At 43.9% G+C, this 11,539-nt stretch overlaps 1 protein-coding gene across 1 annotated transcript in view; it reads left to right on the top strand.

Moving 5' to 3' along the window:
* Positions 1 to 10,710: 10,710 nt before the first annotated feature.
* Positions 10,711 to 11,539, top strand: part of LOC146672565 (NACHT, LRR and PYD domains-containing protein 12-like) — a 44,248-nt gene continuing 43,419 nt past the window's right edge. The window contains exon 1 of the mRNA XM_085401343.1: positions 10,711 to 11,438. The gene's annotated coding sequence lies outside the window, so the exon portion shown is untranslated. The remainder of the gene's footprint in view (positions 11,439 to 11,539) is intronic.

Genomic DNA, 11,539 nt, shown 5'->3' on the forward strand with positions numbered 1-11,539 from the left:
CCAAAAAATGTTAACTTTGTTTTATCGTTCTTTTATTGAGTCTGTTTTATCCTTTTGTTTGGTGGCATGGTTCGGTCAGACCTCTGTCACAGAGAAAAACTCTCTGAATCAGATAGTGAGATGGTCCAGTCGTCTGATAGCTGAGCCACAGTCTTGTTTAGCCTCCCTGTACTCTGAGCAGGTACAGAGGATGGCTTTATCAATCCTTAAAAATGGTTCCCATCCTCTAAGGGGTGAATTTCAGCTTCTTCCCTCAGGACGGAGGTTTCTATTTCCGAGATGCAGGACAAAGCGTTATAAAAACAGCTTTGTCCCCGTTGCTGTCACTGAATTAAATAAGAACTGTTTTTGATTCGAAATATTAAAGTATGTGTCACAGTGAGTTTTATATATTTACTAGGTATGTGTGTTTTTAAAGGGATGTCAAATGCTGTCATTTTTCTGTAAAGCAAATTTACCTTGCCTTTGGGTATAAATAAAGTTACCTTACCTGCAGACGCTGTGCGCAGAGGTTCAGGAGCAGAAGTCCCGTTGTAAACATATCACGGCAGACCCGACGATGTTTGCATGAACGCGCTTTTTTTAAAAGTCAGGTCGAGGCTCCAAAAGCCCAAAGGCGATATAACAGTTTGTGTTTGCTACATGGATCATTGTAGTTCAGCTTTCCTTTGTTATATTTCTTTAAGAGCTCAAAATGTGTTCATTACATAAATAAAATGTAATTTTCTCTGTAGCACTTCATGGATTTCATAAGCAACACACTGTAGTTGTTCACACAAAGCATAAAGGTAAAAACAATATACACAGTGTTATCTTCATTTTAGATGTCACAAAGTATTTGCGGCTCCCAGTGTTTTCCCGAACCCTGACCCTTTGCGTGGAAACCGGGTCCAAAAGGCTCTTTGGGTGTTAAAGGTTGCTGACCCCTGCACTAGGCCCAACTGACACATATATTTGATTCCAAATACAAAAATAATGTGTAACCTGCTGGAAGAATGTAGGAGGTTGAGACAGGATCTCAACACTTGGTGTCTGCAACAAAAGACAACAATATGTGGGCCGATCGTGGCTCAAGAGTTGGCAGCTCGTCTTGTAATCGGAAGGTTGCCGGTTCGAGCCCCGGCTTGGACAGTCTCGGTCGTTGTGTCCTTGGGCAAAAAAGCACTTTGGGGTCCTTAGGGACGAGTAAAGCGCTCTACAAATACAGGCCATGTAATGGCAGAAACATTCTCTAGTGTAAATCCTGACTAGTTCATTAACTACAGATCAGTTTCAGTGAACATTATTCACAGAGGGATCTGAGTTCCTTATACCAGACTCTACAGAAACTGTAACACTGTACAGCTCTGCGACTCAACAATATGACAACAATGTAACACACACTAGAATCATCAAATAAAGCCCCACTAACCACTAGAACTAGAACTAACTAACTAGCACTGGACACTTGCATATTAGAGATTTCTACCACCATAGGAGGCGAGATATCATCCTTGAACCAGAGCATCCAGCCCTCAATTTCGGACATAAAAAGCGACGTGGCCAGGCATGATAACACTTTGACTGAACTGCAGGACTGTGCCTCGAACCACTCTGACACCATCGCCACTCTCCAGGCCACTGTGGAGCGTTTGTCTGCGGAGGTAAAGAAGTTAGATGAGAGATGTGGAGCTCTTGAGGCACTCCAGGAGGAATAATTTAAGAACTGCAGGAATACCAGAAGGCACAGAGGGACCCAAGATGACTGAGTTGGTTCACACCTGTTGGCGGAGGCGCTATCTCTCGAGGAGAAGCCACTCATCGATCGAGCACATAGAGTGAATCGCCAGCGTCCCAAACAAAGTCATCTTCCTCGGCCCATCATCTTGAGATTGCACTACTACCACATTGGTGAGGAAATTCTGCTGAAAGCTGCAGAGAACAAGAACCTGATGTATAAGGGTTTTTAAAATAAACATCCTCCCAGATTTCCCTCCCTCTGTTGGAAACGCAGAGCCGCATTTGCAAATATGAGAGGAAGACTACGTGGGATGACCGGCGTCAGGTACAGACTGCTATACCCTGCAAAGCTGTTAGTGACCCATGGTGATGTGAGGAAAAGCTTTACCGATCCCAAAGAGACCGTAGACTACGCGGAGAAGCACCTCTCCCACCCACCTTCAAATGTATTAAAAGCAAGGATATATCTATATGTCTAACGCTGACACAGCACTGTGTTTCTTCTTTTCCCTTTATATTCCATGTAAAGGTGAATATGGAGCGTTTATGGCGATTTTCTGAATCTCGGGCAGATGAACTTCCCTGAAGTGTTTCCAGCTGGGCGTCGAGTGTTTGACCGACGCATGAAACGACACGTTTGTGAGTATTTGTGAGTATTTATCACACGGCGTGCTGCGGGGAAAAGCCTGTTGTAACATTCATGTTTTAGCCCCTGACGGCTCTTTTTGGCTTTTCATCCCTAAACTCTCTGCATGCTCTTTCATGTGATTCGTTTTATTTTGAAAAGTCTCAATAGGATCTTGAGCTTTATTGTGAAAGGTTTATGTGGAAAATAAAGAAGCGGACGGCGGAGCCACGCGATGGTTTTACCGGCGTTGTTGCTAACGAGCGTCCGTAGTGTGGTTATATTAAATATAAGAGAAAGAGAGAACTTTAATACAGACACTACAGTGAGCATCACAACCATGTAACATATTTTACACCATGAAACAAACGATGTTTCATATCATCATCTGATATATATGTTATGGAACAGGCCCAGCTCAGGCTGCCTGTGATGCAGCACAGCGCCACCCTGTGGTCATCACTGCACTGGTGACACTACAAACAACAAGTACACAGGATGGACGGTGGCCCTGAGAGCTCACACACACTGCTGCTTCTAAAACACCATGAAACAGGAAAATGCTGTGAAAGCACAAAATAATCACAGTTCAAAGAGACAATAGTGACAGAAACAGAGGCTTCACTGGTGCTGAGGGAGAAATCCCAGAGAAGCTTCCTTCCTGCCAGTATACGAGCCCACCAACAGAGACAGGACCAGTTCATCCTCCATCACTTACTGTGGCTCACGTTGCTCTTCTGTTGCTTTGCATCACAGACGCGTCTTTACTGGCTTCTTCTTCTAATTGCACTTAGAAACATGTTGTCTTTAACCTGTCACAGCTGCCCAGATGTTGCTGCTGAGAACATGTGGAGCTGATTCATGTAGTCATGTGTCTGTGAACAGCCAATCACAGGAAGACTTTCAGAAGAAACTCAGAGGAACAGCTGAGATGTGCTGAGTGACACAAGAACTGACAACAAATGTTAAAGTTCAAATGGTGGTTTTGTTTGCAGGGACTGTGAGTGGATGGAGATCCTGGTCCTCCTCAGCTGTGAGTTCTTCCTCTGTCATGAGAACCTCAGGGGGAGAACATGTGCTCACTCTCAGCTGCTTTAACAGGAAAGAAGCTCTTTTAGATCAAAGCTGAGAAACTGTTTGTAACAGCGAACTCTGTCACCTTTCTCTCCTCAGCCTGCTGCTGGACAGGCCCATGAAGCTCTGCTGTAAAGGCTTCCATGTCCCAGGCTTCACCTTTACCTGCTGACCAAAACAGCGATGGGGAGTGGAGCAGCAGGTAGCAGAGGTGAGCCTCTTGTATGCAGCCTGTTATCTGTGGGACCAGGGAGGACGTGACAGCAGATGTTGCTGATTCAACATCTGTGTGACAGCTGGAGCAGCACAGTCTGCAGGAAACATCTGTGCATGTAGGAGACACCAAGGTTTACATGGTGGAAGCAGACGACTGACTCAAGCAGCCTCACATCACAGGCTGCTGGCTACAAGCACATGACCACAGTGACTGGTTTCACTGGTGTCTGTCCCAGTCTGTGGCAGAGATACAGGAAGTCACAGACAGCCTGCACACAGCGTTTCCTCTGGAGTGTGTTTCACACCCTGTTTGTGTTTCTCACTAACATGTTGTAGTTCTTCCTGCACACAGCAGCACTTTGATCATTTCTCCTGCTTTTCTTCCTTTTCTAGCTTTTATACACTGACAGTAACACAAAACTCCAAAGTCATCATTTGAGGAGCTTCTTAAGAGTTTCTGTGAGTTTAGTGAAGTCAGCCTCTCAACAATAAGTGTGTGTGTGTTGATTATCTAATGTTCAGAGAGGACTGCACTGATGTAGCATCCAGGTGAGCAGCTTATGAGCCAACAGGGGAAATTTAGCTGTATTATTGTTGTTTAAATGTAATAATTTATGATTTCATGTTCCAATATTTCACTTTTCCCAACGTTTGTTATCATTTGGTCTGAAAACCATGACAAACAGCAGTGTTACAGTTGTTAGCATTAGCTGCTATAGAGCACTCAGTCACTGTATTGGTGTTAGCGACATGAACATATCTGAGCTAACTGTGTGTTCCAGATGTGCAGCAAACCCAACTGTCCCTGTGTTTTCCTGCTGTAGACATTCTCCCCATGATGCTGACGTCCTCTGGTGGGACGAGCTCACACGTTTATGGATTCAGATGCTAACTGGACCAGACTGGTGTCAACCTTTGTGCTATAGAAGCAAATCAAAGAAGAACCAGTTGAACCTGAGCTGTCTGTAGTGGTGACACCAACACCATGTCACCTGCACATGCTGACCCAGGGTCAGTGTTGAACCTATAAGCTGTGTCCTCACAGTTCAATATGTCCTCACTGCACAGGTCAATGACATCAGAGCTGTAATGTTGTTCCCGTCTCACTAAAACTTCTGGCATAAGGTGACTTTTCTGGGTGATTCCTACTCCAGGGTCACCAGTTTGAACCCCTCTGTTACTGCTGGGAACATGCTGCTAAAGTGCCCTTGAGCAAGGCCACGTCCAGCTTATGAAGCCAACCCTGGGCTCTGCTTGCTGGCAGTGACAGAGTAGATGAAACAGCTCAGTGGATGCTAACTCACAGCTAACAGCGCTCTGTCATGGATAAGTGAAATAAAGCTGACTGACCCACAGCTGCACACAAACACCTCCAACACCTACAGGTCAGCAGGTCCACTGCCGTCTCTGATGGGCCCAAACTTTGCTTGTTCAGCGTTTGCTGCTGCTGACTTTGAAAATCACACCAAACATGGAATCAAATATATCGACTCAGCTTAGACTACAGAGAAGCTCGGCACTGCTCACAAAACTCAACACAAAAGGCTTTTTAAAGACAACAATCACTTTGACAGACACACAAACACGACTGAGTACAGAGCAGCTGCTGGTTTGAAGCCACAGAAATGTCCAAATGTTTAAACACACTGCAGCGTTGCAGCCGTGATGCATTTGTGCTGCTAAGGCCACACACATCAGCTGCCTTACATTTTAGTACCAGTTCATCTCTGACCATGGCAGCACAGTCTCTCCAGTACAGTGATGTTGGTGGGGACAGTGGGGACTGATTGTTCATTGGCTGTAAGCCGGTCACATGGACGTTTAACTGGTGCTTTGATTGCTCTGTAGTCTGTTGTGCCTGTGAGCTGCTCCTAAAATGAGACAGATTATAATTGTCACCATTCTGTTAATGACTCTTATTATGTGCGCTCTCCTCCACTGTCACACTAAACACATTAAACCTTTATTTTGGTGTAAAGTCAGGATTTATTGGCTCTTCTTAAAAGCGTCATGAAGTGCAAAACTCAGCAAACATTATACAAAAGTAGATTTAGAAGCTGAACTGAAAACATTTAAAGTGACAGTCAGCACAAATCCAGCTGACATCTCCATCCAACCCAAGTCTTCATTTAAAGTCATTATAACTGTGACACACGTTTGTTACAGTATTAATCCTGCCTGATGCTGCAGGGCCAACATCATGAAACAGGCTCAGCATTTATTTCCATTATGAAACTTTATCATTAAAAACAAACCATTGTTCTGCAGTCGTCCCAGGACTGTCGGTCAAACGTTCTCTCCACATGTTTAAGGCTGAGCTCACTTTATCGTCTGCCTGAAGGAGGGAAGCAGATGTTACTAAACATCACAATAAAACATATGAAATGGGTGCACATGAGGAACGTCTGCACTGTTAAAGCCATGCAAACATCTTCACACATGAAGCAGCAACACCTCTCAGTTTAGCAGCAGCTGGTAAAAGCCACAGTGATCCTGGAGCCTCCCTGAAGGACTCGTTCATCAGTAACTGTCAGGAGGACGATTAAACCTTCTGCACACGTCCTGTAGTTACACACTCGGGAGGAAAGACGACGTCCTCGCTCTGCAACATGATCTGTGTTTCATCCAGGACGCTCAAACACAGACTGGTTTCCAAATATTAGACGCACTGGTTCTTCATGCGTTTCTACCTGAGCACTCAGAGTCATTTCTACAACAGGCCTCCTTCACCTGCTGGTGCCTCTGTTTCTGTGTTTGGCTGTTTCCATCAGTGCCTGATGTTTGTGATCTTTGATCTGTTCTGAAGTCTCTCTTTGTGACACAAATGTTGTTTGGCTTCTTTTGCAAACAAGGCAAAAGAACTTTAATGGATTCATTTGCTGATCTTACTTTTCTGATGCAAAGAAAGAAAACCCAACAATGTTTTTAAAACTTTCCCAAAATGTAAAAGCTATTAAAACCATAAACTTCTGCTCCTTGATCATGTGATTCTTCTTCTAGACTGTCTGTAATTGTTATTGCTGATTGTCAATAAAGTTGTTTTTTATAAGTTATGTTGTAAAGGAAGCTTGTGGCGAGGGAGGAGGGGCGACTAAAAGCAGGTTCATATAGTGGGAAAGTCCTCAGGTCATGTGAGGATATTTACTGATGCGTCAACACTGTCAGATAAAAGAACGGCTGCTGCATTTGTTCTCCCACAAATAAGTTTGGTGATGAGTAAAAGAATTACAGATGATGTGGCAGTTTATACTGGGAGCTGGTAGTGATGTTACTGGCTTGAACTGGGTGGAGGACGCACTAATATGCAGGTATGTGGTTTGCTGGGACTCTAGCAGCGTGCTAGTGAGCACAGGTGATATGTCTTCAGACTCTAGGCAACATATTGTTTTTGATATACTTCATTTACTGTATAGAATCAAACACAGAGGGATAGAAGTGGATTTCTTATGGCTCCCTGTGAATATCGGTGTTGATGCAATGAACAGGACGATAAGTTTAAAAAGGTGCAGCAAGAAGAAGTCGTGCAGGTTTGACTATAAAATACAGTGAAAGTGAGGTGAAGAGTATAATGAAGGTAAAGATGAAGGACGAGTGGCAGGCACACTGGGACAGAGACGGGAAAGGCAGATATTATTATACAGAAAACAGTCGTGTAGAAGAAGCTGCAGCAGAGACCAGGATGGAATCTGGAGAGTCAGAGTTGGTCACACAGGCTTGAATAGCACACTTAAAAAGGTAAACATGACACAGGAAGTGTGACTTCTGTGGACCAGAGGAGACGTTTGACGGGTTGTTAGCGTCGTCAGGATGCTGGATGGAAACGCTGTGCCTGATAGGATGATTACAGGCTGGACTTTGTCTTCCTGTTACAGATGGATCCAGGCCCTGGATGACTGCTGGACACACATGACCCACACTAGGCTGCCTTCATCCATCCTTTCCTCCTTCACTGAGACTCAGAGTCAGCATGTATGTATTTATCAGTGATTTGAATCCTTTCATTACAGAGTGAAGTTAAAGTAGACGTGTGAACACACTAATAAACACAAAGGGACACAACTACTACTGCATGATGGAAAGCTGAAGTATTACACAGCTTTATGAACCTCCTGTTATCCTGGTAGACGAGTACAGCAATAAATCTTTTACTTGAACATCTTCTGGCTCCAATAAGCTTTGAAATGTGACCATGAAGTTAGAGACACACTGACTGAAACCCACAGCTGTGACTGTGGATCACATCCACACACAGTGTAGCTGCTGTCTCTGTGTGAGCCTTTGCACTGCTGCTCGCAGCACCGTTATATCACTCAGCGCTCGCTGCTGTTATTGAATCCACTTTTTACTGTCCGTGCAATCAAGCTCCTCTGCAGAGCTAGAAAATATCTTCGAACCAGTTTATGTGTTAGGGGATCCTTTGCAGCTGTGACTGTTGCCTCTGTTTTTGTCCTTTGGTTCCTGGGAGCCTTTTACATTTCCATCAGCAACAAATATCTGAACAGGCTTTATTGTAGGAAATACAGGATTAAATAGTTGTCATTATTTATTAGATGTTGTTAAAGATGATCCGATGCTTGTTTAGTTTAATGCTGTGGCTTCAGTCAGCATCACTGTGCTGTATAGTTTTATTTTTCTGATCCTTCTGTTAAAGTTGCTGAATAAAAGCTGGTTGGTCTGCACCTCACCTCTGCCTCGAGCCTCCTTCTTTAAAGCAGCAGAGGCTCTTCATTCAGGTATCACAGCTCGAGTTGTTCTGCAGGAGACCCAGAGTACTGTCCTTGGTCCATAATGACATTAATCCTCAAAAATAGTTCTGGCATAATAATTGTGCACACAGTGTAAAACTGAAGAAGCTTCTCAGATGAAATGTCTTCAAGAAACTTAAAAAAGTCCAGACACTTTTGTTTCTGAGCTTCTTAATTCAATTCAATTTTATTTATATAAATCACAACAACAGTCGCCTCAAGGCGCTTTATATTGTACAGTAGATCGCACAATTATAGATACAGAGAAAAACCCAACAATCATATGACCCCCTATGAGCAGCACTTTGGCGACAGTGGGAAGGAAAAACTCCCTTTTAACAGGAAGAAACCTCTGGCAGAACCAGGCTCAGGGAGGGGCGGGGCCATCTGCTGTGATTGGTTGGGGTGAGAGAAGGAAGACAGGATAAAGACATGCTGTGGAAGAGAGACAGAGGTTAATAACAGATATGATTCGATGCAGAGAGGTCTGTGAACACATAGTGAGTGAGAAAGGTGAATCCACACATCACTCGGCTGGAGGAAGCTGGGTTTCCACACCGTCCTGGACATAAATACAGACCTGCCTGCTGTCATAGACCCCAGCACTCACATATTACTTATAAGTGACTCATATGTATATATATGCATGTATATATTGTGTATGTTGTGCTATTTCTTACTTAGTGTGTTGTGTCTTTGTTCCTGTTTGTGCTGCAGCACTGTAACCTAAATAATTTCCCCTGGGGATCAAAAAAGTATTCTGATTGTGATTAAATGAAGTGAAAGCAGTCAGAGCAGAGGACGGTGATGTAAGGAATGGGATTTTAATCAGCCAGTCTCCTTTAACTCTCAGCATCACAAAGTAATGTGGTAACATCTGGACTGATGTGTTTACTGTCAGCTAGTTTAAATGCTGTAGGCTGCAGCCGCTGCTCTAACACTATAACTGTAACAGGGCTCAGTGCTGCTTCTAACAGTCTGAGCTGCTTCAGGCTTTATTTGTGAGGAGCACAGCAGCTTACAAACACGTGGCTGGGCCTGGACCCAAAGGAGTGTTTGTTAAAGCCTGCAGTGAATCCAGCAGCAGAATGATGGAAATGCAACACAGCAATGATGAAGAGGAGCAGCATTAAAGCCAAAGTCCAGTTCATACAGTTAGGTCCATAAATCAAATAAGGGAAAATAAAATGTTGTTGGATGCACCTGTCTGCTCCTTTAATGCTCTCTGGTCACTATGGTAACGCGTAAACATTTCTTTCAAAATAAGACACACGACTACAACACGGGAAAAGACCCAGGGAAACGAAGTTAACGATAAAAACCCTGAAAACCATTGTTGGATTTATATTTTATCATTGTCATTGTTATTGGGGAATATCTAACCATATATGCTCAGAGGTGTAGAACCAATTGTGTAATGATAGTAGTCTTTAAAGACTTTGTGTGACTCCAGAGTGTTCTGGCATTCACACCCACGTCCTGGGATCATGGGAGAGGTGCTACCTTCTTATTGTTTTGTGGTAGGATGTCTGTTTTAGTCTAAGTGCCTTTTGTTTAGATGAACTGCTGGACTTCCAGACCAGCAGGTTTAGGGAAGTCGTTTATGGGGTCACACTCTGACTCCACACACACACACACACACCTACATAACATACAGACTGGTACCTTTGTTCACGTGTATGTTAATGAACCTATGTATATTCATGTAACCTCAATAAAAGAGCAGTGTTACGAGGGAACGGACGAGAGCAACTGTGGTCAAGCGAAGGAACGGCATTGGTCCAGTTCTCTCCCGTGCACGAGAAACATAAAGAACTACTCGTGTCTTGGGTGAACCCATTGTGAGATCTAGCCCCACGCTATCATGTGATTTCCTGTGATCAAATGTCCCAGGATGTGAGTGGGCGTTAAGACGTCCATGTCCCTCTTCAAGCAACTTAAAGAAGTCCAGACGCTTTTCTTTCCAAGCTCCTTCGACAACATCATTCATAGAACAGCTTCCAGCTTCTTTTGCTCGGCTACAGTTTGGATGGATTTGCATTTAAAGATGCAACAAGACTAAAATGGTTAGGGTCAGGAGGTCAAAGGTCAGAGCTCCTGTGGGTCTGAGGGCGGCCTCACGCTGGAGAAGGATGAAGGAGCCTGACCTGAGCCAGTGTTTGACATGAACACATCAGCACTGCTGTCAGTGAGCCTAACGACAGCCGTTAGCATCATTTCAGTGTTTCAGTCATAAAAACACTTCCTGTCACTGTGGTGGTTACAGTGACATCATGCAGTTTGTGCTTTGACCTCCAGAGGGCGACAAATCAGCACAGACAGAGAGCTCCATTCAAACTTTGCTGCCATCAGGAATAATTCTTCAAATATAATCATCAGTGTTTGAGCAGTTATGATATCAGGGACAATCTAGACATGTGTGACAATACTGAACATGTCACATGACACACCTCAAACATCATGTGATCCACTCTCAGTCTGCACTTTCATTCATGACTTCAACAGGTTGAAATGAGCTTTGAAGAAACATTCAGTGAAATAAATCTTTCATGGATTCATGTGAGCAGCAGATGAACTTTGTACCAACAACATCTTCAATAACAGAGTCTGAATGAAGCTCAGGTGTTGATGCTGCTCACTGATTGGACGCTTGCTTTCAGCTCTGCTCTCAGTCTTTACTGCACAGGTGAAGGTAGAAAGTGTGACTGGATCTATAGACTGGAAACAGAGAAACATGCTGAACATTTGAAGCTTTGCAGCAGAAATGTTCATGTTACAAATACAGCAGAGCTGATCTGGGATCAGTGTGTTCACACCTGCAGCTACAACAAGGTTTCATGTCTCCACACGTCAGCATGTGAACTTTACTCTGACTCAGTCTGAGCAGTCAGACGGCATATTTTTAAAGTTAACACATCAGCACACACAGAGCTGAGCCCCTCCCACCTGTGCTGAGTTTCAGGTGGAGTCCCGCCTCCTTCCAGGAAGCAGCTCACCTGTGTGTCCGTGTTTAGTGTCCAGGTGTGGAGTGGAGCTTGTTGTTGGTGTGTGAAGAAACTGTAAGTTTGCTTTGTTTCCTCCTTTAACAGTTTGTCTTTAGGAACTTTACTGTTTGTTCAGCTCGTGTTTGATTTCTTCACACAACAAACTGTGTGTGTTT

The sequence above is a fragment of the Rhamphochromis longiceps genome, linkage group LG3 (genome assembly GCF_057381845.1).
Source record: "Rhamphochromis longiceps isolate RC_006_pf linkage group LG3, R_longiceps_female_GT1.1, whole genome shotgun sequence".
Lineage (NCBI taxonomy): Eukaryota > Metazoa > Chordata > Actinopteri > Cichliformes > Cichlidae > Rhamphochromis > Rhamphochromis longiceps.